General features: G+C 39.3%; 1 protein-coding gene across 2 annotated transcripts in view; it reads right to left on the minus strand.

The window, feature by feature from the left end:
* The window catches only part of IPCEF1 (interaction protein for cytohesin exchange factors 1), a 170,697-nt gene that overhangs the window by 140,919 nt on the left and 3,401 nt on the right, over positions 1-26,377 (minus strand). The window contains exons 2-3 of one of the 2 annotated variants that reach the window (XM_010840845.1): positions 19,977-20,336; positions 19,646-19,756 (exon numbers count right to left, since the gene is read on the minus strand). The gene's annotated coding sequence lies outside the window, so the exon portion shown is untranslated. The remainder of the gene's footprint in view (positions 1-19,645; positions 19,757-19,976; positions 20,337-26,377) is intronic. The other variant, XM_010840846.1, reaches the window with a different exon arrangement.

The raw sequence follows: 26,377 nt of genomic DNA on the forward strand, positions 1-26,377 counted from the left end.
GCAGCCATGAAATTAAGAGATGCTTACTCCTTGGAAGAAAAGTTATGACCAACCTAGATAGCATATTCAAAAGCAGAGATATTACTTTGCCAACAAAGGTCCGTCTAGTCAAGGCTATGGTTTTTCCTGTGGTCATGTATGGATGTGAGAGTTGGACTGTGAATAAAGCTGAGTGCCAAAGAATTGATGTTTTTGAACTGTGGTGTTGGAGAAGACTCTTGAGAGTCCCTTGGACTGCAAGGAGATCCAACCAGTCCATTCTGAAGGAGATCAGTCTTGAGTGTTCTTTGGAAGGAATGATGCTAAAGCTGAAACTCCAGTACTTTGGCCACCTTATGCGAAGAGTTGACTCATTGGAAAGGACTCTGATGCTGGGAGGGATTGGGGGCAGGAGGAGAAGGGGACGACAGAGGATGAGATGGCTGGATGGCATCACTGACTCAATGGACATGAGTCTGGGTGAACTCTGGGAGTTGGTGATGGACAGGGAGGCCTGGCGTGCTGCGATTCATGGGGTCGCAAAGAGTCGGACACGACTGAGCGACTGAACTGAACTGAACTGATGCGCTAAGTACTACACTCATAGCACATACACTTATCACATACCGAGTTACTCTTCCCAACTTGCCCCTCTCACATGCACCCACTGACAAATATTACAACCAGCAAATAAAGAATTTCTCATAAGAATCCTACTGTTGAAAAGAAGAAAGGCACAGAGTTTCTTTGAAAACTGCCACTTAAGTGTAAATAGTTCTCTGGAAGCTTCAGCAATTCTTAGGGGGAGAGGGAGAAAAATAAAAGAGAGTGAAATGAAGAACGAAATGAGAACAGGATGAGAAGGGGCCAATATTATCGATGCACATGCTTATATTCCTGTCTGAAATATTTTAATGAGGACTTCAAATGTTTATTTTCACCACTTAATTCATCGTTTTTACCAAACCTATTCAGAAGTCAGCATTCCTTCCCAAAGCAGTTTTTATATACAACAAAGAATAAAGTATACTTCATATTAACTTCAAACCTCCTCAAAAAGACATTAGTGAAAGAACTGTAAATATACCAGCCCCTACTGCAATACAATGGGAACAGTAATATGCACTTATAATTTCCATGAAGCAGTAATACTTCTGAAGGTTCTAATTTGTTAATTTTACAGGATAAGAATATTTTTCAACTTAAGATCAGTTACAATATTTGTAACTTAGGAACATGGGGCAGTCCATTAAAAATGAGTTACACAGTCTTCATAGTTCCCATTTCTAAAGTGTAAACAAGTACAATTATTTTTTTAAAAAAACAAGGAACTCCTTTACAAGTATGACAAGTCATCTTAGATGAGGAAAGTTCTGCAATGGGACATATGGGGAAGAAGGTTAATGTATGCTAAAACATTACTGTCTCTTCCAAGTAATATGATTTCCCCAAAAAAGAAAACTTAACCTTTATTAAACATTATGTATCTAGTGCTAGCTCCTTTATGGAGAAGCCTGGTGGGCTGCCGTCCATGGGGTCGCACAGAGTCGGACACGACTGAAGCGACTTAGCAGCAGCAGCTAGCTCCTTTCCATTCCCCCAAAATGTCTCTCAGATAGAGCTCTTCCCTGAGCTCTCTGTGTTAAACTACCCAGGACTCCAAATACCTCACAAATTTGTATTTATTTTGTGTGATTAACATTAATGTCTGCTCTACAGAAACCAGTATGGAGGTCCCTCAGAAAACCAGAAATAGAACTACCATATGAGCCAGCAATTCCACTCTGGGTATTTATCCAAAATAAATGAAAACACTAACTTGAAAAATACCTGCAGCCCCATGTTCACTGCAGTATTATTTACAATAGCCAAGACATGGAAACAACCTTCATGTCTACTGATGGGTGAATGGATAAAGAAAACGTGGTATACAGTTGTCCATCAGTGTCCAAGGGGAACTGGTTCCAGCACCAGCCAGGGGAGGATACCAAAATCCCCACATGCTCAAGTCTCCTAGTTAACTCTCTGTATATTTTGGGGGGCTCAAAAATCACTGCAGATGGTGACTGCAGCCATGAAATTAAAAGACGCTTACTCCTTGGAAGGAAAGTTATGACCAACCTAGACAGCATATTCAAAAGCAGAGACAGTACTTTGTCAACAAAGGTCCGTCTAGTCAAAGCTATGGTTTTTCCAGTAGTCATGTGTGGATGTGAGAGTTGGACTGTGAAAAAAGCTGAGTGCCGAAGAATTGATGCTTTTGAACTGTGGTACTGGAGAAGATTCTTGAGAGTCCCTTGGACTGCAAGGAGATCCGACCAGTCCATCCTAAAGGAGATCAGTCCTGGGTGTTCATTGGAAGGACTGATGTTGAAGCTGAAACTCCAATACTTTGGCCACCTGATGAGACGAGCTGACTTATTGGAAAAGACTCTGAGGCTGGGAAAGGTTGAAGGCAAAAGGAGAAGGGGATGACAGAGGATGAGATGGTTGGATGGCATTACCGACTCAATAGACATGAGTTTGAGTAAACTCTGGGTGTTGGTGATGGACAGGGAGGCCTGGCGTGCTGCGGTTCATGGGGTCGCAAAGAGTCGGACACGACTGAGCGACTGAACAGACATGACTGAGCGAATGAACTGAACTGAACTGATACACCTCTCAGGTTCAACCAACCTTGGATCATGTAGTACTCCATGTACTTATGGAAAAAAATCTGCACATAAGCGGACTTGTGCAGTTAAACCCATGTTGTTTAAGGGTCAACTGTGTGCATGTGTGTGTGTGTGTACACTCACACAATGGAATATTACTTGGCCATAAAAAAGAAAATTCTGCCATTTATGACAGCATGGATGGGCTTAAAGGGCATTTTGCCAAGTGAAATAAGTTAGAGAAAGAAAAATATTACATGTTCTCACTTACATGTGGAATAGTAAAAGAAACTCTTAAAAAAAAAAAAAAAAGCCCACAGATACAGAGAACGTATTGGTGGTTGCCAGAGGTGAGGGAAGGCAGGGGAAGGGGGCAGCAAAGGCAGTGCCAGTGGGAAGACGGGGTATGGGTGAAGGTGGCCAAGGGTACAAACCTCCATTTGTAACAAATTGGGATGTACTCATTTGATAGACTAGAGAGCAGCAAATGGAATGAACTATTACCGATACATAAAACAGCAAAAATTAATGCACACATCACATACTGTGATGAATAAAAGGATCCAGATTCCTAAGGGAGCATGTCATTCGATGCCATTGACAAGAAGTTCTGGAACAGACAAAAGTAATCTACAGGGAAAGAAATCAGAGCCATGGTTGTCTCTGGGGAGAGGAGAAGATGAGGGATTGATTGTCATGGGGCACAAGGGAAATACTTCATATCTTGGTAACAGTGTGGGTTACGTGAAAACATGCATCTGTTAAAACTCACAGAACTCTAACTAACCCTTCTGAGCTGTACATTTCACTACGTGGGGACGATACTTCGATCAAATAACCTAAAGCTCAGGAGATAATTAGACAATATTATTTTGATGAAATGAAAATTAAACCTGAAAACAAATAAAGTAATAAAATGGGGAAAATTCAGGGACTTCCCTGGTGGTCCAGTGGTTAAGACTTTCCTTTTCAAGGCAGCGGGTTCAGGTTCAATTCCTGGTCAGGGAGCTAGTAATATCCCACAAGCCTCAGAGCCAAGTAACCAAAACATAAAACAGAAACAAGATAGTAACAAATTCAATAAAGACTTCAAAATGCTCCACATACAAAAAATGTGGCTTCCCTGGTGGTTCAGTGGTAAAGAATCCACCTGCCAACGCAAGAGACACGGGTTCAATCCCTGATCCGTAAAGATCCCACATGCCACAGAGCCACTGAGCTCATGTGCCACAACTACTGAGCCTGTGCTCCAGAGTGGGAACCACAGCTACTGAAGCCCGTGTGCTCGACAACCTGTGCTCCACCACAACGAGAGGTCACTGCAGTGAGAAGCCTGAACACCACAACGAGAGAAGTAGCCCCTGCTCACTGCAACAAGAGGAGGTCGGAGCAGCAACGAAGACCCAGCACAGCCAAAAACAAAAATACATAAAATTATATTTTTTCATCTTAAAAAAATAAATAAACAAAATTTAGCAAATTCATTTCACTCTTCCTCTCAAGAAGTGTAAACTCAAGATTATGGGTGCAATGGAAGCTGCAATTTTGTTTTCATTTCTACTTTTCCATACAACATGCTTCTGAAATCAGTAATTACCTTCCCCTGCCCCATTCTGGCCCATGAACTTCATCATCCAGAACCTACAGAAATATGGAGTTCTGTTTCAACAGATCTACTAGCTGTGTTAGTAGAACTCTCTGTCTCCAATTGAGTGCCTTCCAGGAAGACTGTCAGGGATAAGGCTGAATGTATGACTTTTGCCTTATACAGTGACTTTAGAAACTAACAGTGGATAAGCTAAAAGTCCATAGTAATTTTTCCTATGTGAGTTGGTAAGTAATATACTCTAGATTCAAGTACATAACTGAATTCCAATCGTATGATTCTTAGCACTCTGGTTATAATTAAATGTACTGCCTGTCATTGAAGTATTTTAAAATTCTCCCTAATCCTTTCTCTTTCCTCCCCCTCCCAAAAAAACATGAACTATTTATACAACTTTCTGTCTCTTCATTTGGTTTTACTTATCTGGACTCCTAAGCCTTGCATGGTAAATTTCAGACCTATAATTTGTGGCTTCCTTCTTCCAAGATTTCTCCAGAGTCATTCTCATGTGACTGGTTTTCTAGTTAAATATTTACACATATACATGGGGTACACAGGCAGTTCACATTTGACATGATTTAACAGCATCTACATCTGTTTCTCATCATAACATGACTGGAAAATGTGCCTGCTAAACATTTTAAAAATATATTTGTGCAAAACATTGTTTCTAATCTCATCTTGAGACATTTCTGCATAAAGAAAATAGAAATAAGATGGCCTGTCTCTGATTCCTTAATTCCGTTCCTCTGGCTTCAGGGTCCTCTCTTGCTACCAATCATTACTTCCCAAGCTTAATCAAAGTATGCACCATGTCTTTTTTTAATCTGTGAATGAGAAGCACAAAATTAAGTTGAGATATGAAGGCAAAAATATCTTGTTAAAAAGCCCCCCAAACAACAACTGGCTTCAGTGGTAACCCCAAGATTAGCAAGACTTCATCTGAATAAAGCCTCTGATGATTCAAACCTGTCTGAAGCCTGTTTCATGTTCCCAGTGCACAACTTCAAGCATGAGTTTTCCAAATTAAAAAAAAAAAAAATAAGGCGAGAGAAAATTCTTGGCTTTCAAGAGGTAATCATTCCTAGGTCCCCCAAATTTCAAACCACAACACAAACATGTCTTCTAATTCTTCCCTGCTTTATTTTTTAAAGTCAAACATATTTTAGGTTCATACACTTTTCCAGAAATATAAGGCACAGTTAAATCATGAGAGCATACTCTTTAGAACACTAAGTTAGAATAAATTGATCCTATCTGATTATCATTCTATTGTTTAGGGTTTTAACCCAGAAATATTTCTCACTTTTATTCATGTGTTATCATAAGCAATAACAAAGCAAGATAAAAAGAACAAAAACAAAAACTCTCGAGTGCACTATAAAGCCTGGAAGCAAACCTCAGTTCATATGTAGTCAAGAAGCAAAAATAAAAAGAATAACTGTTTTCAGAGATTTGGGACTTATATTTCCAAATTGTGTCTGACTAAAGATCTTGATTTTTCTTTCTTTTATTTTTCGTGATTATCTTTTGGCCATTTAATAGCTCATTTCACTCTGGAAAGAAAGTGATTGAATAAAAAAAGGGAGATTTAAAAAAAAAGAGAGATGAGACTAAAATGAATATAATTGACCTCAACAGCCCCGAGGAAAAGCTTTATTTTCAAGAAGCCTGGAACATCCAGCTAATAAAGCTTTTGGTGCATCTGAGAATTTAAATAATCCTTAATATTCTTAATTCCTGTCACACTGATTTAAAAGTGTAACAGTAGACATACTATTTTTAGACATTCTGTTAAGAAATAATATGAAAAGTTGCTCAAATCCAGAAATCACAGTATATACTCAGAGCACCTCTTAGAATATATTTCCTCAAACAAACAAATATACATATTTACATATTCAGTTCAGTTCAGTTCAGTCGCTCGGTCACGTCCGACTCTTTGGGACCCCATGAATCGCAGCACGCCAGGCCTCTGGGTCCATCACCAACTCCCGGAGTTCACTCAGACTCACGTCTATCGAATCAGTGATGCCATCCAGCCATCTTATCCTCTGTCGTCCCCTTCTCCTCCTGACCCCAATCCCTCCCAGCATCAGAGTCTTTTCCAATGAGTCAACTCTTCGCATGAGGGCCAAAGTACTGGAGTTTCAGCTTTAGCATTATTCCTTCCAAAGAAATCCCAGGCCTGATCTCCTTCAGAATGGACTGGTTGGATCTCCTTGCAGTCCAAGGGACTCTCAAGAGTCTTCTCCAACACCACAGTTCAAAAGCATCAATTCTTCGGCGCTCAGCCTTCTTCACAGTCCAACTCTCACATCCATACATGACCATAGGAAAAACCATAGCCTTGACTAGACGGACCTTTGTTGGCAAAGTAATACCCCTGCTTTTCAATATGCTATCTAGGTTGGTCATAACTTTCCTTCCAAGGAGTAAGTGTCTTTTAATTTCATGGCTGCAGTCACCATCTGTAGTGATTTTGGAGCCCAAAAAAATAAAGTCTGACACTGTTTCCACTGTTTCCCTATCTATTTCCCATGAAGTGATGGGACCCGATGCCATGATCTTCATTTTCTGAATGTTGAGCTTTAAGCCAACTTTTTCACTCTCCACTTTCACCTTCATAAAGAGGCTTTCTAGTTCCTCTTCACTTTCTGCCATAAGGGTGGTGTCATCTGCATATCTGAGGTTATTGATATTTCTCCTGGCAATCTTGATTCCAGCTTGTGTTTCTTCCAGTCCAGCGTTTCTCATGATGTACTCTACATAGAAGTTCAATAAGCAGGGTGACAATATACAGCCTTGACGTACTCCTTTTCCTATTTGGAACCAGTCTGTTGTGCCATGGCCAGTTCTAACTGTTGTTTCCTGACCTGCATACAGACTTCTCAAGAGGCAGGTCCGGTGGTCTGGTATTGCCATCTCTTTCAGAATTTTTCACAGTTTATTGTGATCCACACAGTCAAAGGCTTTGGCATATTATATGTTAATAAAATAATACACGTGAAACACATATATGTACGTGTTGGCTTTGGTTTGGCATTTCTACACTTTAAATATTTATGCTAGCTTTAGAAGAAGGTAAAGAATTACAATATGTGAATAAATAAAACCTACAGATGATCCAGTATTCTTGCTTGGAAAATCCCATGGATAGAGGAACCTGGCAGGCTACAGTCTATGGGGTCGCAAGAGTCGGTCATGACTGAGCAACTAAGCACACAGATGATCCAACTTTTTTATCCATGAACTTTCATTACATACTAGATAAATATTTCAATAAAAAAGATACTACATACATTTAATTTTTTTTAACTTTTGAAGAATTAAAACATGATGAGGATCAAAATGACCCAAAAAGCCTTTTAAAACTTTCCAGGAAGTAGAGAAGGGAATATTTCCCAACTCTTTTAAAGAAGGCAGCAGAACTCAGACATGAAAAACTAACAGAGACATTATAAGAAAAGAAAATTGTAGACCAGTACCCCTCATGAACACAGATGTAAAAATTCTTAATAAAATACTGGCAAGTTGAATTCAGTTACATATAGAAAGTATATTATATTATGACTGTGGGAAGTTTATCCCAGGCTTAACAATTGAAAAGCAATCAATATATATCACCATATAAACAGAATAATAGGAGAAAATCTCATGATCATCTCAATAGATACAGAAAGTGTGTGCACCAAAAACTCAAGCTCACATCATGAAAAGATCAGGAACAAAGTGAGGATAGAAACATTCTCACCACTTCTATTCACCATTGTACTCAAGAAGCTACCCAGTGCAATGGGGCAAGAAAAAATTTTAAACAAATTCTACAGAATGGAAGGGAAAAAGAAAAACTCTTCATTTGCAGATGGCATGAACATTTTGAAAGGAAATCCTATGGAAATTAAAACAAACAGAAAAGCTCTTAGAACTAACTGAATTATCAAAAGGTGGGATAGAAGGTAAATATAAAGTATAAATTTTGTATCTATGTTCTAACAATAAAAACTGGAAATGGAAATAAATTATAAACTAATGACATTTATAATAGCATCAAAAAATATAAAATGGGGGAGGACATTTGTTCAAGATGGCAGAGTAGAAGGACGTGCACTCAAAATAGGGATAAATCTAACAAAAGATGTGAAAGACTTAACAATAAAATGCAAAAAATATGGCGAGGAGAATTAAAGATCTAAAGAAATGGAAAGATATGCCTTATTCAAGAGTCAGAAGACTCAATATTGTTAAGATGTTAATTCTCTTTGAATTGATTTATCAATTCAAATCACACCCAATCAAAATTCCAGCAGAATTTTTTTAACTGATAAACTGACTCTATTATTTTTATTAAATGCAAAGGAGCTAAAAAAGACAAAACAACTTTATAACAATACAACGAGTTACTCACGTAGTGTGGATTCATTGTAAAGCTAAAGTAATCAAGACAGTATAGTATGACATGAAGCATGGCAAATAGATCAATGGAAAAAAGCAGCAAGTCCAAAAATAAATCTACAAATATACGGTCAATTGATTTTTGATAAAACTGCATAAGCAGCTCAACAGAGAAAGCATAATCTTTTCAACAAATGGTGATGGAACAATTGAATATCTAGGTGCAAAAAAGAAAAAAAAACCATATTTGATTCATATCTTTCTCTGTATACAAAACTGACTCAAAGTGAATCATACACCTGAAGGTAAAACCTGAAAGTATAAAATTTGTAGAGGAAAAGATAGGAGCTTTTATTAAAATAACTTCTATTTCTCGAAAGACATTTTTAAGGGAATAAAATGACAAACTATATGTGATGAAATGTTCATATTCAGAATATTTAAAGACATCTCAAAACTCAATAAAACAACCCAATTTTAAAAATGGGCAAAAGATGTGAACAGAAACTTCACAAAAGAAGACAGAGGTCAACTAAGCATTTGCAAAGATGTTCAGTGCTATTACTCATTAGGGAAACGAAAATTAAAAACACAGTGTTTCCCCTACATACCTAATAGAATGGCTAAAGTTAAAAATATTGGTCTCACTAGGCCTCAGTGTAGAAATGGAGCAAACAGAATGCTCTTACATTACTGGTGGGAATATAAAAAATGGTCCAATCACTTCGGAAAACCAGTAGTTTCTTTAAAAGTTAAACATGCACCAACTACACCCCAGCCATTCTACTCCTGGATACTTATCCAAGAGAAATGAAAGTATATGTATGTTCAAAGATATGTACACAAATGTATATAGCGGCTTTATTTGAAATAGCCAAACACTGGAAACAACCTAAATATATATCAATAAGTAAATGGATAAACAAAATTGTGGTATACCCACTCAATGAAATATTGAAAGTGAAATGTGGAAGTGTTGGTTGCCCAGTTGTGTCTGACTCTGCAGCTTCATGGACTGTAGCCCACCAGGCTCCTCTGTTCATGGGATTCTCCAGGCAGGAATACTGGAGTGGATAGCCATTCCCTTCTCCAGAGGATCTTCCTGACCCAGGGTTTGAACCCTGGTCTCCTGACCTGCAGGCAGATTCTTTACCATCTGCACTACCAGGGAAGGCCGCAACAGAATATTGAACCATTATAAAAATAAATAAAATTGAATATTAATACATGGTAATAAGAGCAATGTCTCAAAATAATTATGATGAGTGAAAAATAAGTCAGACAAAAAAGATAAAATTCTAGAAAATGTAAAATAATCTATAATATAAAGCAGATCAGTGGTTACCTGAGGATGTGGAAAATAAGGAAGGGCTGGTGAGAGGGATTACATTTTCTTGATTGTGATGACAGTTTCATTGGTGTAGATATATGTTAAAACTTACCAAACTGCACACTTTAAATTGTGCCATTTATTAAACATCAATCACTCCTCAATAAAGGGCTTCCCAGGTAGAACAGTGGTAAGAATCTGCCTGCCAATGCAGGAGACACAAGAGATGCAGGTTCAACCCCTGCATCAGGAAGATCCCCTGGAGAAGGACATGGCAACCCACCCCAGTGTGCTTGCCTGAAGAATCCCATGGACAGAGGAGCCTGGCGGGCTGCAGTCCAGGGGGCCTCCAAGAGTCGGACACGACTGAGCGACTGAGCACAGCACAGCACACGTACCTCAACAAAGCTGGTTTTATTTTCTTTCCTAACATCCGAGTATGAAATTAGTGTCCATAAATTTAAGAAACGGAAAGAAGGCCAGTGTAGCTAGGAACAGAATGAGTGAGAGGGAATTAAAAGGCAAAATCAGAGGTAAGCGGGGCCAGACCACATGTGTCTTTATAGGCTCAGTCAGTTGTGTGAAATACATTCAAATGGAGGATTATAAACAGAGCAGTAACATGATCTCATTTATGCGAAATGCTCCTTGAGCCTTTTCCAGGATACAGTATAGATGGAATCATATACATGTAATCTCAGATTGGCTTCTTTCACTTACTAAAATTCACTTCAGAAGCCTCAATGTCTTTTGATGACTTGATAGCTCATTTCTTTTCAGCATCAAATAATATTCCATTATCTGGATGAACCATAGTTTATGCATCCATTCCCCTGTTAAAGACATCTTAGTTGATTCCAAGTTTTGGCCATTGTGAATAAAGTTGCTATAAACATGTATTGAGGTTTTTATATGGATATAAGTTTTCAACTCCTTCAGGTAAAATCCAAGGAGTGCAACTGAAGGACAATATGATACGAATATTTCAGTTTAGTAAGAGACTGACAAACTGACTTCCAAAACTGGCTGTCCATATTTTGCATTCTCATCGGCAATGTATGAGAATTCCTGTTGCTCCAGATCCTCACAGGTATTTGGTGTTGGCAGTGCTTTGGGATTTTGACCATTCAGATGGATGTGTAGACGTATCTCCCTGTCTTAATTTGCATTTCCCTAACAAGATAAGATGTTGAGTATCTTCATACACATTTGTCATCTGTATCTTTGGTAAGGTATATGTTCAGATATTTTGCTAATTTTTTAAGCACATTGTTTGTTTTCTACTTGTTGAATTTTAAGAGTTCCTTGTATATTTGGGGTTGTAGTACTTTATCAGATATGCCTTTTGTAAATATTTTCCCCAAGTCAGTGGCTTGTGTTATTCTCTGACAATGATTATATTTTAATGTAACTCATTTGATACTGATTATGCCTTCCGTCCACTAAATCTAGCTCTGCTCTGCTCTGCTAAGTCGCTTCAGTCGTGTCCGATTCTGTGCGACCCCAAAGACGGCAGCCCACCAGGCTTCCCCGTCCCTGGGATTCTTCAGGCAAGAACACTGGAGTGGGTTGCCATTTCCTTCTCCAATGCATGAAAGTGAAAAGTGAAAGTGAAGTCACTCAGTCGTGTCCGACTCTAGCAACCCCATGGACTGCAGCCTACCAGGCTCCTCCATGGGATTTTCCAGGCAAAAGTACTGGAGTGGGTTGCCATTGCCTTCTAGGTGTATATAGAAAAATGAATAACATAAAAATCAAAATATTACCAGAAACACAAAATAACATAATATGCTAAGATGTACTGTTTTCTAAGAAATAGCTTCTATTCATATATATACTGAAGAAAGATCAGAAATCCAGTGAGACTCTTGGAAAATCAGTGCAATTTGTTAGTAAGTCAGACTTTTCAGGTAATTGTAGGCATCCCCAGAATCATGGAGCACAAAATAACAGAAAGATAGAAAGCATGGAAATGGAATTATACAATACTGTTTGATATTTTGTTCCCTGCAATCATCCTATTTGGCATTTAAAAATTATGAAAAATTTTCCTAATGTCTTCCTAATGAAGATGATTGTTTTGTTTTATTTTCATGGGGAAAATGCAGGAAATCAGTTTAAATAAACATCTTTGTTAATTCTTATTTATGTAGCTGAAAATGTTAAAGAAAAGAAATAAACATTTCCAGTCTTAGATATGGTCAGTAATGTCAAAATCTTGCTTATCAGGTCATCTTCCTCATATACTTTTATATGTTGGGCATTTTCCATAATAACAATGTTAATTTTTTTTAATAAATGTTTGGAACTTCCCTGGTGACTTAGATGGTAAAGAATCTACCTACAATGCAGGAGAGCTGGGTTTGATCCCTGGGTCATGAAGATCCCTGTGGAAAAGAATGGCTACCCAGTCCAGTATTCTTGCCTGGAGAACTCCATGGACAGGGGAGCCTGGAGGGCTAAAGTCCATGGGGTCACAAAGTCCATATGCTAAAATTTAGCAATATGACTTAGTCAACTGAGTAGCTGTGTGGAAAACATCTTAAAAAGCTGTTTCACCAATGTAACTTTCAGGTAAATAAAAATTTTGAATGCATAAAATAAAATAACAAAACTATTAAAAGTAGGTATAGGAGAATTTATTTCCTTCTGGAGATGAGAAAGTTTTTCTAAACAATACACAAAACCCAGATTCCAAAAAGATTAGTGAATGTGATGACATAAAAGTTTTTTTCTGCACAGAAAAAAATAACATGCAAAGTCAAAAGACAAATGATCAACTGGGAAAAATATTTCAACACATGTGACAATGAGCTCATTCTTTTAATGTAAAAAGACCTCTTACAAATCAGTTATAAAAGACCATTAAACCAATAGAAAAATTAAAAAAGAACTTAGAGGCGGTTCATAGAAAACAAGCACGAAAGCTTTGCAACAAATAAAAAGACAACCTCAATCATAAAGAAATGAAAAGCAAAATGGAAATGTTATATGAATGCTCAGTTATTGGAAAGCAATTCTTAAAATATACGTCATTAAGAGTATTTAAGTGAAAAAAGTTTAAGATGTAGCATGATCTATGTAGTACACCTCTATCCGTGCTAAATAACTAAATACATATCTATATGCATTGGAGAAGGCAATGGCACCCCACTCCAGAACTCTTGCCTGGAAAATCCCATGGACAGAGGAGCCTGGTAGGCTGCAGTCCATGGGGTCGCGAAGAGTCGGACACGACTGAGCGACTTCACTTTCACTTTTCACTTTCATGCATTGGAGAAGGAAATGGCAACCCACTCAGTGTTCTTGCCTGGAGAATCCCAGGGATGGCGGAGCCTGGTGGGCTGCCGTCTATGGGGTCGCAGAGTCGGACACGACTGAAGCGACTTAGTAGTAGTATATGCATATCTATATATACACATATACGCATTATGCTTAAATACTTTCCATATGTATTGAAATACATCTGTATGTTCTATATGCATAGAATATTCTAGAACATTGTATAAACTGGTGACGGTGGTTGCTTTTATAGTGGAAGCCTGGAAATCCAGTGTGAGTAGTAAATATAACTTTCCATCCTGTGTGCTTTATATAAAGTCTAAATTTTTAAATGGATGTCTGTATTACCTTTTCAGTGAAAAATAACTAGTTGATTTAAAAAAGCTAAATTAATACATTCAACAGATATTTCTTTGTGTCAGTCACTGTTCAAATGCTAAGAATATAGGTGATGGAAAACCAACATAAATCTCTGTCCCCAGCTCTAACATGGTCCCGAGGGGAGAACCATAAAAGTCTCTAATGAATTCTGTTCAGTCGTTATTTTTTGACAGCAACTTCACAAATGTTTTCTTTGGATATGTGCCCTTCTCAATGTAAGGGAATATACTGAGTCTTACATACAATAGTATCTATAGACACGCATTCCGTGGAACTGACACAATTGTCATCATCATAATTTGGATAGGCTTTGTCAAGTTAGAAGAAACAAGAAGAGATACATGATTCATACCTCCATATGTATTTATACCATTTTAGAACTTCATTGTGGAGAAGGAAATGGCAACCCACTCCAGTATTCTTGCCTGGAGAATCCCAGGGACAGAGGAGCCTGGTGGGCTGCCGTCTATGGGGTCGCACAGAGTCGGGCACAACTGAAGCAACTTAGCAGCTGCAGCAAAACTTCATTGCCCTTGGAGCAAAACATTTCTAACCTCTGTTTTACAATTTATCTATTGAGAGTGTAGAAGCCTCTCACTCCCTTATTGCTTATTATTCATTGTTTTAGAATTCAAACCTAAACTATGTCACGAAGATTCAGGACTAAAAGCATCCCAAAGACTTTTACTATCATTCATACACACAAAATTTTCACCAGTGGCCTAAGTTTTCATTTCCATTGTATCTCTATGTCTTTTTCTCTAGATATAGAACAACTATGCCAACAAAATGTAAAATTACAGCTGTTAAGAATTTGCTTCACTTATTAAAAATGTATATTTTAGTTAAAGGATGGAGTAGCTAAAGACCAATATTCTAAAATATAGTGGATGAGCACAAGGCTTGCTCAGTGTTTGGTCATAAAGGGATTTCTTGGCCAATAAACTGGAAAAAGCTGCATATTAAGTTTCCCCACAATTAAAAATTTTCCCCACGTTGGAGAGTAACAGCACCTGTTAGCAAATTAGTCCTCTAAAAAAATTCTTCAAGGAGAATTGTGCTTAACTCTGAGCCTCTGTTTCTTTCTTTCTTCTCTATGTTAATAAATAGATTTCCTGCCATCAGAGGAAATTATCATCTGTTCTCAAAGCAGGACACGTTTCCATTTTTAATCGTTGCTTTCCTCTCAGCAAACTCTAGGGTACTTCCTGGCCCTAGGAAGTCATGTTGTCATATTTCCTATTAGCTCACAGCTACTTCCAGCTTCTATTGGTAAGAATTACAGCATAACATACCTCTGTCACAAGGAGCTCACTCTTGGTCCCCTGGTAAGAAGAAAGTGAAGACTGAACATGTGTGTGCTTAAAACAACTGAAATTCAATACTACCTACCAGATTATTTCCTCTTAAGGATAATCCTCTCTGAGAGAGCACAGGAATAACCAATAACAACAAATGCAATCTCTCTTTTTTTTAAGCATGGAACAAAAGAGATCCACTTCAAACCACTTCCTCAAAATAAAATAGGATGGGAAACAACCTTCTTGTTAACAGAATACCAATGGGACTTTTAAAATTACAGCCTCTCTTTCAGCTAACACTTTGCCCAAGAAAGTTTTATTGGATTAAATGTTAAAACAAATCCAAGAATTTTCTCTTACAAGTATGTTCAGACATGGATCCAAGCCTTCCAAAGTTCTGTTAGCTCTTGACTTTTATTGTTACGCCTTGCTTTCAAAGCTTCCTGGACTGAAACAGTCTACCAGCTAAAGGTGAACCTTAATGAAAGAATTCTTTGTTTCCATTTTTTTTTTAAAGGCGATGTTGTCACCAACAAAATCCTACTACAATTTCCTTAATTCACATGCAGAACAAACACGGGCTTCCCAGATGGTGCTAGTGACAAAGAACCCGCCTGCCAGTGCAGGAGACATAAGAGAAGTTGGTTTGATCCTTGGGTCGGAAAGATCCCCTGGAGGAGAAAAATGGCAAGCCACTCCACCTGGAGAAACCCATGGAAGGCTGCAGTCCATAGGGTGGCAAAGAGTTGGGCATGACTGAAGCGACTTAGCAAGCACGCAGGACGTACGTGACTGAAAAATCAGGGACCATGACGTTTTCATACTTCAGGAGACAGACACTTGACCTAACATTTGATAACTTTTTATGAGGCAAATTCACCTTCTGGTGAAAGCCTGTGAGTGACAAATATTTATCTGAGAATCTAAGCTTATCAAGAAGCTAAAACTGGTCATTTTGTTTAAGGGTGTGCTTAAGAACTTTTTGATTAAAAAAAAAAACACCTTGAAAACTTTGAAGAGATTTCTCTCCCTTGGCAAACAGAACTGGAGACTCAAGTATTTTGTCTCCAGTTCTGCTTGAATTGCCACGTCTTCTCTGCCAGCTGGGCGCCCTCCCCCAGCCCCATCTGTGCAGCTTGCTAAATCACTGAGGAAACCACTAAGCACAAAGTCAGCACAAATAACCCTCCGAGCCCAAGAGAAGCTGTCACTTAATAAGAGAGCCCGAGGAGAGAAAGGGAGATTGGGTAGGGGCTCTGTTAAAAAAAAAAAAAAGCACATTACAAGGTAAAGAAAAATTATCAGTAAAGATCTGTGTAATCAGGAGGTTTCCCCCAAAACCTTACAACATCTCAATGTTCAGCTGATCTTGAAGCAGGTCTGGTGGGGGGTGCCCTGGAGAGGATCATGATTGGAAAGACTTGAAAGAAATTTCTTCTAATGAAAAAGCCAGCATTAGCTGCTGCCCTGTGGAAATACAGGCTTGTCTCTCATCCAAAGTGCCCAAACCCAGATCGACTTCCTTTTCTGACGGCCTTTGGAGTGTTACTGAAACTCAAGTCATGGGTTGGCTCCTCAAATGAGCCAGTTTGCTTAGATGTCTTATCAGTCACAGACTCAACCTTAGTGCCTTGTACAGGCACAGCCTTGAGAGAGATGAGGATTAGGAGAGAGGAAGGATGAAATGAGGGAAATCTACCATCTTCACACACACAGGACAATACCGCATTGTACTGAAAAACATTTTAAATCAGAAAAAACGCTGAACGAATCTTCAAGAATAAATGCTGCAGTCTTTGTTGCCGGGCAGTTGACATTTAGAGGGTCTAGACTAAGTGTTTATCAGCTTGAAGTTGTGGGACAGATGAGCCAAACGGTTTGGCAACCAAAACTAGCTCCCAGTCGGAACCAGCTAATTCACACAATGGCACTGTAACTCATAACGACTGAAAGACTTTTCCTTTCCAAGAATGTGTTCATGTTAACCCAGATTTAACAGTGGAGAGTCTGGGAGTCAGGAAACCTAAGCAGTGAACTGAGCGTTACCTCTAACGAGCTGCTCACACTTGAGAAATCACAAAAGCTCTTTGGACCTCCATTCCCTATCCATAAAGTGATCAATGGAGACCAAATGGAGTCCACGGTCCCTCTGAGCCAAAATAGGTTTGGTGTCTGATCCTATGCAGTAGGCACTGACATCAGGCCTCCAACACAGGTGGGGAGAGGGCTTCCGAAACATTCAATATAAGCTAAGGATACTTGCTCAATGGGATGACCCAGGCTAGGACACAGTGAGGAGCAGAAGATAATTAGGCTTGAAATCAAACTTTACCTAAATGATAAATCAGTAGAGACAACTCACTGATAAAGCAATAGGATGCTCCAGAGGCAGAAACATCCTATAAGAAGCAGTAGACTAGATTAGAGCCTCAGTTCAGTTCAGTTCAGTTCAGTCGTTCAGTCGTGTCCAACTCTTCACAACCTTGGACAAGTCACTTCACCATTCTGAGCCTCAGTTTCCTCCATGGGTGCATTACTATCTTCCCTGCACACAGCACAAAGTCGATCTAAGAAAATGTGCACAAGCACCCTTGGGTGATTGTAGACATCATAGCTCAGAGGTTCCACATGAAGAGGCATTTAGGATTTAGAAGGAGGTCTCCTTCCCAAAAAATAAAACAAAAACAAACAAAAGGGTGGAAGAACATTTTTTGAGTAAACAGCTTCCAACTTTCCCACTTATAAAATATGGACACTGAAATGTCAATCGGTGAAACTTCAGTGACTCAGACGGTAAAGAATCTGCCTGCAATTCAGGAGACTCATGTTTGAGCCCTGGGTCAAGAAGATCCCCTGGAGACGGGAATGTGTCTACCCACTCCAGTATTCTTGCCTGGAGAATTCCATGGACAGAGGAGTCTGACATGGCTATATAGTCCATGGGGTCACAAAGAAGTCAGACAGAACTGAGTGACTCTCTCACTTTCACTTCACTTTACTTTCTCTAGGCTCTCCAAGAGAACAGGGAGCAGACTGTTCACTGGAAATGACAGCATGATAAAAAAGATTGCTAAACCCAAGTCTTTGTCATATTTACTCAAAGCCCCAGACCACGCAAGGCATTCAAGGAAGCAAAAAAGTCAGAGAATCTCTGCTTTATACCAGGAAGCAGGACACATTCTGAGAGGCAAGGCGATCGGTAGGGTTCAGCAGAGGGATTAGTCCAATATGCCCAGCTAATCCTAAAAAAGAGGCCCAGAAACCTGGGAGTAAGGGTAAAGAAAAAAAATAGGGCACAGCCAAGATTTCCTGGGGGCTACTGATTGGGTGAACAGGTAGAGGAAAAGAAGACAGTGTTTCTTGCATGAATAACTAAGAAGAGAAGTCTAGGAAGAGAAGTATTAGACAACAAAGCTACCTTGTCCTAGAAAATATCAATACAAGTGTGATTCGACAAAGCAAAATTAACCCCTAAATGAGGGGGGAAGAGAGCTTAATGATTTTTAAAAATTATACCCAACCAAGTTTATTTGTTTTGATCAGCTCTCCATGAACTCTCAAAAGAATATAAGGAGAACAGCCAGAGAATATTGAGCATTCAATTCTAAACACATGTAATGTAATAGAAATATAATTTTAATATGTCAGAGTATAGTTGTATCTCTTTTTTTTTTCCAAATACACACACATATAAAGAAAAAGGACAAAGTATTGAAATTTTTGCACCAAAATGTTAACTATGTTTAGTTCAATATGGTAGGAAAATGGGAAATATTTATCTTTTCCTTGTTTATTTGCATTTTGACAATCAAGATGCATTATATGTATGCTAAAAAAATAAGTATTTTTAAAAACAAGCAGTAAATAGCATGACAGTTGATAATATAAATTTAGCATGAGGTTGAATGTAAAGTATTTGCCTAAAGAAATCTTTTATACTATCCTTTTATCTAATTTGGTATTTACAAATCTTTTTTTCTCAAGAACTTCTTCTGGTCTTATAATAAATAGAAACCATGAAAGGAGACTATTCAAACACACCTCAAAATCCTGCCTGCCTAACTTTTAATGTCTATTTTGTTCCCCTTTCCAATTTGAATGAGGCTTTGTCCCAAGCCTCCTCAGCTATGATCTGGAAATGTCTTTAGAAATAAGATATTCCTCAGCACTTGGGCAAATCGGTGACAAGCACTCCTGACATTATATTCTTCACCCAAACAAGCATCCTCTGGCCTAAATGGAGTTCGATGACATATACTCCAGCCTGGGGATGAGAGGAGAGGGCAAGAAGCACAAATCAGCCTTATCTAAAAATAAGAAATCTCGTGGCATCCTTTTCCCTCTTCCCTCAAGGCAGCCATATGTTAAATTCTGGTGCCAGAATCAAAGGTTGGGCTTTGTTGGGGTTGGGCTCCCGCCTACACTACTTTCTGCGTGACCTTGAGCCAAGTTCTTAAACTCTCTGAACCTGTTTCTTCATCAGGTGAAGGGGAGGTAGCACTTTCCAGAGTGATTCGATTGAGAAAATTAGACAAGGATTATACTGCCTTTAACACCTTCCCTGGGAGGCAGCAAGTACACGTTAACTCTTAGTGATAACAGTAGTGCCAATCACACAGCTGGGAACGTGGGAACCAATGCAGCCTGCCTGAGAAACAGCAGTTGGAAACAAGGAGCCCTCACGAACCCTATTTTCTGGCTTCACTCCAAAGCTCACCTCAGTGGCGCTCACTGCCCAGGAAGTTCTAAACACTGTAGAGGAGACCTCACTGGCCAGGGGCTTCCATCCATTGGCAAAAGGCCCAGGTCCATGGTAAGAAACATGAGGCTGTGGGGAACAGACGGCAATGCTCAGTGTCTGAACTCCATCCGGGACTGAGAGGAGACTCTTGCTAACCCACACCCAACATAGATCACAGAGGAGTAAGTGTTTAATGCAAAGTGGAAACGACCCCACGTCTAGGACTCTGCTGCTCCCAGGAACACCAAACTGAAAAGCAAGTCCCTTCCGAAGGAATAGCCGAGCCTTGCTTGCTCTGCTCACTTACTCCGCTAAGTGGTCTGGGATCTCTCTCCTCTTGATGGCTTCTCGGGACAGGATAGCTGGGGATCTGATGTTCTTGTCAAGGCAACTGATCTGTACTTCACTCTGGAATGCTGGTGAGCGTCCACAAAATAAATTGTGCCTACTGCGTACCTCCAACCCTGCCCGACAATTCCCTCTAAGTCCCTGTTGCCTACGCAAAAAAGGTTCCAGTTGGTTAATCAAGTTGAAAATTCAAGTCCAGGGAGCTCAGTGGCTTGTGTTCCAGGGTGAAATGCAGCTTGAGCTGGAAAATCCTGGCCAAGTTTCACCAAGAGAGTTCAAGTTCAGAGCCTTCTCTTTGACAGAATGGCTGTAGTTGACTCTAACCAGGGAAAGATAATGTTAATTCACATGATGATAAGGGAACTTACAAGATGATCATGTCTGTTCTCTTGCAGTAAAACCCCTGGAAAACATGAGATATCCAAAAGGCTCTTGGTGAATGTTAAATATTCAAACATGGCCTTTTCATCATATTATATGATTAATATTTACATTCACAAGTGAGAACAATTCTTTGCCTATTTTATCAGGATCATAAGAGAGGCTTGGATTCATGGTTCAACAAGGAATCAGCAAATAAGGCCTTTGGCGTAATTTGCCTTAGGCTTTTAACAGGTAGAAAGAACAAAGTTGTTATAACTGACCTGTACTTCAAGTGAATGAATTAAATGTTCCTGGCACAACCATTAGTTTGCTAAACTTGCAGAAGTTTCAAGAAGTTGATGAGGTAACATGTAGTCATCAGACCAGAAAAACTAGTGCAAACATCCCCCATATGGCTTTATCCTCTGAGTTATCCGAACAGAATAATCACAAACAAGTAGCTTCGTAACCATAAAAAGCATGGTTTTCATGTTCCCAGTCATTTTCTCAGTTTTTTTTAAAAGAATGAAAGGTCTCCTCTTTCAAACATGACTTAGTATAGCCAAGTGTCTTCTGGGTGAGAAGTGACACCTTACACCGAATTATATTCTGTGGGAGTGGATAATGTTAAATTGAGACTCCTGGGAAGAATTTTGAGCTGTCTCCATTTCTTTCCTTTTTTCTGAGAGGTCTTGTATTTTCCTATTTTAGATATGTTTGGTATCGATATAAAAATTTTCTATAAATGGTTAAATGTTCTATTCCTAGGTAATATTAGAGATTAGTACACCAAACTCCTAAGGAAGTTTTTCCCTTCGTGAAAGTCAGGGGAAAAAAAGAAATTCTAATTTGTTCAATGTGAAAGAATCTAACCAGCCACAAATTTCCATTGAGCATTTTGAAAGAAATTACCTAAAATTAATAACAAGTCTAAAGAAAATTGATTGTTAATAAATTAAGAGGAGGAACAAAAAGGTATTTTTAGTTTTGAATAGATTAAATGAACTAGCCAACCTACAGTAATGTTTTCCTGCTATAAGAATGTTGTCCTGCTAGGGATAATTATGGTAATCGGGATTAGGGTAATTTAAACTGGACTGACTGAAAAGAGGAAGTAAGAGATTCTTAAGTTGCAGAAAAACCCAAGAATATACTTAAAACCCTGGCTGTTTATGCTGCCATTAAAACAGCTATGCGATACCAAACTAATTTTATGTGTGAAAGTGAAGTCGCTCAGTCGTGCCCGACTCTTTGCAACCCCATGGATAGCCTGCACCAAGCTCCTCCGTCCATGGGATTTTCAAGGCAAGAAGTACTGGAGTGGGTTGCCATTTCCTTCTCTAGGGAATCTTCCCAACCCAGGGATCAAACCCAGGTCTCTCACATTGTAGACAGACGCTTTACCGTCTGAGCCACCAGGGAAGTCCTTATGTATCAAAGGGATCAACAATCATAGATGAAAGAACTAAAATGACCCAACGTCGATGACTTGGGAAGTCTCTCTTCGCTATATGTTTAGATTGAAGTCTTGAGTTTTTATGTTTGGACCAAAACACCATCACATCGCATCATTTTCCAGTTCAGAATATTTGAACTTTTCTTTCACTGTACAGCTTGAGGAAATAAACATCCTCTCAAACGGACACTCATGTTCCATATCTAGTAGATGACCACAACAGTATAATAATCTGGAATCCCCAACTAGACTCAACTCATGAAAGGAGGCTCTTTTACAGATTTCACAATAGCCTAATTTCCATTCTGTTAATGTGTCCCATTGTTCAGTGTCTGTATTCATTCCCATTCAGTGATGAAGTGGATCTACTGTTTGAGGCCCAGTGCCACCGGTTAAAGTCAGAGAAATGAGTCATGCTGGATTTGGTCCCTCGAAGCACTTGCCAGCAATTAGATGAGTTTATGACTCTTACTCTTTACTCCCTTTAGTTTCCTAGAGCTATAGTTACAAAAGACCACAAGCTGAGTGGCTTAAAACAACAGAAACTTACTCTCTCATAACCCTGGAGACCAGATGTCTGAAATCAAGGTGTCATCAGGGCCACACTCACCATAAAACCCACAGGGGAAAATTCCTCCTCACCTTCCCCAAGGCATCTGGAGGGCTGGCCATTCCTTGGTGACCACTGGCTTGCAGCTACATCACTCGGATCTCTGTCTGCCTCATCACATGGCTTTCTCCCAAGCTACCTCCGGCTTCACAAGGCTTTCTTCTTACAAGGACATCAGTCTGCTTGGATCTGGGCTCCTTTCATTATGACTTTAACTTAATTACATCCACAACTCCTCCATTTCCAAATATGACCACACTCTGAGGTACTGAAGGTTAGAACTTTAGCGGGTTTTTTCCCTTGGGGGAGGAGGCACAGTTTAACTCATAACACCCACTACTATCTTTCATCCAATCCTCTTTTGCCTGTAAAGCTCTTATATATCAACTGAGTCTCTACATGGTAAGATAATAAAATCTGAGCCAAGACAGAAGGCCCCATTGGTTTATAATGTTTTCATTTGCTTCAAAGCATTTCCACTTAATTGCATTTGGTCCACACAACAAAACTGGATAGGTATTTTTATCTCAGGTTTTATGGATGAGAAAACTAAAGTGCAGAGAAGTTAAAGGCCTTGCTTGGTAGCACACAACCTTTGTACTGCCACAGGCAGAATACTCAGGCCTCCTAACCTCTTCATCTGTGCTGTTCCCACTAATAAACAAGGCCTAACATGTAGTATCATCACTATGGGTGCACTGACACTCAACAAAGAAACTGGATTTTTCAAATTAAATAGGACATTGTTACAAAAGAGCAACAGGAGGGACGCTTGTGATGGTCAAGGGTTATGTCTCTTGACGAAAGTCACAGACTATCCAAGGATGGTTCTGAAAGTCATGAAGCCCACTGGATCTCCAGACTCCTTTGGTTCCATTTGGTTGAGAAGTACTCCCTACGTAATCCTTTCAGTTCAGTTCAGTCACTCAGTCGTGTTTGACTCTTTGCAAACCCATGAATCATAGCATGCCAGGCCTCCCTGTCTGTCACCAACTCCTGGAGTTTACCCAAACTCATGTCCACTGAGTCAGTGATGCCATCCAGCCATCTCATCCTCTGTCGTCCCCTTCTCCTCCTGCCCCCAGTCCCTCTTTTTCAATGAGTCAACTCTTCGCATGAGGTGGCCGAAGTATTGGAGTTTCAGCTTCAGCATCAGTCCTCCCAATGAACACCCAAGACTGATCTCCTTTAGGATGGACTGGTTGGATCTCCTTGCAGTCCGAGGGACTCTCAAGAGCCTTCTCCAACACCACAGTTCAAAAGCATCAATTCTTCAGTGCTCAGCTTTCTTCACAGTCCAACTCTCACATCCATACATGACCACTGGAAAAATCATAGCCTTGACTAGACGGACCTTTGTGGCAAAGTAACCCTTTAGGTCAGCCTAATGGCAACCCACTGCAGTATTCTTGTCATGGACAAAGGAGGCTGGTGGGCTGCCATCCATGGGGTCGCAAGAGTCGGACATGACTCGGCAACTAAACACAACCACCAAGAAGTAGCTACATTGACAACCACATACATGCAGTCAGGTCAGGACACAGGGAGTGCCCTCACCAAAAAGAAAAATTCTTTTCCATTAACTCTTCAACCAAGAAATAGAAAGGAATGTCAGTTAAGGAGATTTCAAAGCAGGAAGTGAATCTGCTCATACTCCTCCTTGGTCTCCCAATTCTTGGCCTCAGTTCACTACTTATGTAAGAAAATATTGAATGCAAATGAAATCAATGCAATGTCATGTACACTGGTAGTTAGGCCACAGGCTCAGAAATGCACAAAGATCTGGGCTTGAATCCTGTCTCCGTACCTGCCTAGCTGAGTGCTTTTAGGGTATTTTAACTCTAGAAGCTTCAACTTCATGGACATAACAGCAGTGCTCTTAGTATTTCCCAGGACTGTTTTGAAAAGAGATTGCTTTGACAATTGTTCATGTGAAAATAAATGTGTTGATTACAGTGCCTTGTTCGACAATATCTTTGGTTTGTATTCAATATCTTGTATCCAATATCTTTGGAGTTGTATTCAATTCCACACATGAACATTCAGTAAATGCTATGGACCATCTGTTCCAAAGCCTACCACGTTGCTACTTCTAGTTCAATTTGCATTGCATACTGACTGGGTTTCCCTGGGTTTTACAACTGGGCAGAAGGTTCACTGTTTGGTTTAGTTCTTTCATCCCTAATCTAAATTTCAGTTTTTGCTAAAGAAGTGGTCATTTTTTATTCAGAAATTTTTTAAGAGTTCTTCCATACTCTAGCAATTTGGGATGAGTTTAAACTTGTTAACTTTTCACATTTCAATGCCTTCTATTTCAACTCCCATGTCAGTTTAAGAAATCTGTTTTTTGCTGATATTTGTGGGTTTTTTTTTTTTTGCCTCTTTGTCTGCCAATAATCTCTCACTTGATCATTTCTAACACAAGGACAGGAGATTTGTTCCAGTGCCTATAAGCCAAAATAAATGATTTTGGTTAAGTCTCTGATAAGGGCCTCCTCCACAGTGACCGGTCAGTACTGAGTGGGATGGCCAAGATCCTAAGAAGAAATATTTGCTATTCTACAAAAATATTTTTCTGATCTCTCCCCAGGTATACCAAAATGAAAAAGACAAGTCAATATTCCCTTAAAAATAAGTTACTCTTATGACAGCAGATATAAACTTAATTTAGAACTATCCAACTGACTGTTGAACTTGCTAGAATGTTACCCAATACAGCTTCAGAGGCAGTTATAAATCGTCTAGAGAAAATAGCCTTTTTTCATGTTATTCCAGGAACCAAGTAGACTAGTCAGCCCCAGAGGGGATCTGGTTCACTATTCTCACTTTAGAGCTGTCACACAATTCTGCACCAGACTTAATCTCAAAGGGAATTCCCAATGAAGATTAAATAATATAACTCATGTCAATTCAACTGCAAGGAACCACAAAGTTTAGCACACTATAACTAAAAACTACTTAGTGGAAGATTAAGAGAGTTAAAATTGCGTTGATTTTTTTAACTCCACATTTATTTTGTTTTCAGATTATTAGGGTAGTCTCAATATGCTTCACTAATGAAAAATTTGAAAAAAAAATAGAAAAGCTTGAAGACAAATAAAACTATCATCAGCTATAAACCAAATTGGTGGTGGTGGTGCAGTCCCTAAGTATGTCTGACTCTTCTGACCCCATGGACTGTAGCCTGCCAGGCTTCTCTGACCATGGGATTCTCCAGGCAAGAATACTGGAGTGGGTTGCCATTTCCTTCTCCAGGGGATCTTCCTGACCCAAGAATCAAACCTGGGTCTCCTGCATTGCAGGCAAATTCTTTACTGACTGAGCTATGAGGGAAGCCCATAAACCAAATTAATTACATGTTAATGCATTAACATATTTACCTCAGTCTTAGTGTTTTACTTAGCTGAAAGTTGTTTCTTCTTTTTATTAATTTAACCTTAGTATATCACAATATTTCAAAAACATCATTTTATTGATGGTCTTTTTAATACACTATCATGTATTTAACAGTCTTGAAAACTAAGCATATAAAATTTATTTTTAATCAATAATTCATGAATCATGCTTCTTTTATGAAATTTCAGTCCAGTTCAGTTCAGTCGCTCAGTCATGTCCGACTCTTTGCAACCCCATGAATCATAGCACGCCAGACCTCCCTGTCCATCACCAACTCCTGGAGTTGACTCAAACTCATGTCTATCGAGTCAGTGATGCCATCCAGCCATCTAATCCTCTATAGTCCCCTTCTCCTCCTGCCCCCAATCTCTCCAAGCATTAAAGTCCTTTCCAATGAGTCAACTCTTCTCATGAGGTGGCCAAAGTATTAGAGTTTCAGCTTTAGCATCAGTCCTCCCAATGAACACCCAGGACTGATCTCCTTTAGGATGGACTGGTTGGATCTCCTTGCAGTCCAAGGGACTCTCAAGAGTCT

The sequence above is a fragment of the Bison bison genome, unplaced genomic scaffold (genome assembly GCF_000754665.1).
Source record: "Bison bison bison isolate TAMUID 2011002044 unplaced genomic scaffold, Bison_UMD1.0 scf7180017864148, whole genome shotgun sequence".
NCBI lineage: Eukaryota > Metazoa > Chordata > Mammalia > Artiodactyla > Bovidae > Bison > Bison bison.